At 39.0% G+C, this 2,859-nt stretch overlaps 1 pseudogene; it reads left to right on the forward strand.

Moving 5' to 3' along the window:
* Positions 1–2,763: 2,763 nt before the first annotated feature.
* LOC117677534 (U6 spliceosomal RNA) lies at positions 2,764–2,859 on the forward strand (annotated as a pseudogene).

Below are 2,859 nucleotides of genomic sequence, written 5' to 3' on the forward strand. Positions count from 1 at the left end.
GCTGGGAGTGAACTGGTTTGCTCCGACAATCAGGTGGGCCTGCCCGCCTGCCCCTGCACTTTACTTACCTTTATCCTCTCAGCTGATTCGCGTGGCAGACGATTGCCACACCTCAGTTGTGTTACTCCCCAGAAGTAACATGGAAGGTTAGTTTTGTTAAAACTGTGCGGGTCCCCGTGAAACACGCAATCACCGAACTGGTTGTTAAACCGGCAGGATCCCACCACTCTTCCTCTTCATGTTCCAACACTTCAAACATCAGTAATAGTTTCCCGATTATTTTAATTTTAACCTTTTCCTCCCTTTTTCTGCGCTTATTAAGGCAGAACATATCAAATTTGGTTAGTAATAATATCAAGAAACACGAGGTAGATTTTGAAGAAGGGGAGACTGAAATTGCACTCGGGAAGTAAATGCCTTTTTCACTCTGTGTGGAAAGAAGAGAAATATATTTAGGGCAGAAGAAAATGGTAATCAATTAACAGATATTCTTTTAATCTTCAAGTAGTTCAGCACTAAAGCTATTTGTGGATACTTTTGTTATGCAGATTTACTCCAAAATAGCTTCTATATAATTGGGGCACCTTTCCACAGTTTCATGCTTGCTTCAATATACTCACTTTGTAAAAGCTGTGGGTGGAAATGAAATGGGAGTCCAGAGGATGGGGAAGAAGTAACCCACGATGTAGTCTTGGAAATTTCAACGAATTATCATCTCAGCCTCTTTTTACTGAGACAATGGCTTCAGAATGAAGCTTCAATATTTCATACCTAGATAGAATTGATACATTTTACATTATCTCTACTATTTTCTAAACTAAATTAAATCAATAAATTAATTAAATTAAATTACATTACATTAATTAAATTAAAATTTCCCACTGAGTCCTTCTTTTGAGAAATGGTTGGAGATTACTAACAAAAATATATATCTTACTGGTTTTCAAGAAGGCTTTCATAATATAAAGTTTTAATAAACATACTTATTTTCTAATTTTGACCTTAAGACTTACCATTATGTGATAAACACAAGTAATATAACTGCTGTGTGAGCAGCATTGTCCCAAGTGATTTCCGGGTGCAATCCCAGGTGCTGGTTTTCACCTTTAAACTCCTGCATGGCACAAGTTATTTAGCAGATTGTTTCTTTCTGAGGGTCTAGAGTAGATAGGTCCTACCAGGTTAGATAGAGTGGTGTATTCCAGGTCCCCTCCTTTAAATGTTGCTATCTGACAGGACCCCAGAGCAGTGGTGAAATCCATTTTTTTTTACTACCAGTTCTGTGGGCGTGGCTTGGTGGGCGTGGTGTGGCTTGGTGGGTGTGGCAGGGGAAGGATACTGCAAAATCTCCATTCCCACCCCACTCCAGGGGGAAGGATATTGCAAAATCTCCATTCCCACCCCACTCTGGGGCCAGCCAGAGGTGGTATTTGCCAGTTCTCTGAACTACTCAAAATTTCCACTACCGGTTCTTCATAACCTGTCAGAACCTGCTGGATTTCACCCCTGCCTCAGAGGTGGCCACCTCAACCCTTTGTAACAGCCTCCTACCTGAGATCTGAGGGATCATTATCCTTTTAGTCTTTTGGAGGACCTGTGGTGACATGGTTCTTCCCCCAAGTGTTGGTTTAGAATGGGGGTCGATTTGGAGGCTATTTGGTCTGGCGCCTGAGGAAAAAAGATACCAATTAGAGCTGTTTTTATGGATTGTCGTGAGCAACCTAGAATTATTATATGAGATAGGCATTCCCATAAATCCTATAAATAGAATAAATAAAATAAACCTCTGCTACATTATACTACTGTGTTTTTCTCATTCCTAAATGGGGCTATGAACTCTTGTCCCTTGTTGCCTGAGCTTATAACAAAGTTTTTAGTCTCCTTCCAGTTAGTTGGCTTCTGTTGCTACCAGTTACTATTTTGAATTGCTGCTGAGGCTTCATTCTGAGTCTCTCAGTCTGTATGGGGAGCAGAGGTGGGGTAAGGATGATCCTTTACTAGCTGGCCATAAGCTCTTAGCATCTCTAGTGGAGTGGTGAAGCTGCTTCCCCCCCCTTTTTAAATATACTTTATTGGTTTTTTAAAAAAGGTTTTTTTAAAAAAGAAAATATCAAATCTCAGGTAACATCTGAGGTATTGTGCAATTACATATATACAGTATATACACAACAAGTATCTTCAAATCTATTATTATTAGAAATAAGCATATCTTTATAGTCTTGTTCTATTATTCCACCATTTATACCACCTTTCCCATATTGCCTTAAATTTTGAATTCTCATCATCTTTAAGTATACTGGTTAATTTTGCCATTTCTGCACATTCCAATATTTTATTTATTATTGTCATCTCTGGAGGGATTTGTTTATCTTTCCAGTATTTTGCGAAAGTTAATCTGGCCGCTGTTATAATATGTATAATTAATTGTGTCTTGTCCTTCGAGAGTCCATCTCCCATCATTCCTAGTAAGAAAATTTCTGGAGATAATTTTATATCTTCTTCCACTATTTCCCGCAGCCAAGTTCGTATTTTTGTCCAGAACTTTTTTGTCTCTGAGCAGGACCACCACATATGAAAGAAGGTGCCAACCTCCTTTCCACACTTCCAACAAATTCCGGAGGCGTTAGGAAATATTTTTGCTAATCTAGCTGGGGCTAGATACCATCTGTGAAATATTTTGTAGTGGTTCTCCCTATAATTTGCTGATTTAGTAAGGTTATAATTTCTATTCCAAGCCTCCTCCCAGTCATTGAAATTTAGTCTGTGGCCAATAGCACATATACTAAAATTGGAACGATACAGAGAAGATTAGCATGGCCCCTGCGCGAAGCTGCTTCCCCTTTTAGTTTGTCTGTTGTT

Source organism: Pantherophis guttatus, chromosome 1 (assembly GCF_059756535.1).
Source record: "Pantherophis guttatus breed Tessera chromosome 1, ASM5975653v1, whole genome shotgun sequence".
NCBI lineage: Eukaryota > Metazoa > Chordata > Lepidosauria > Squamata > Colubridae > Pantherophis > Pantherophis guttatus.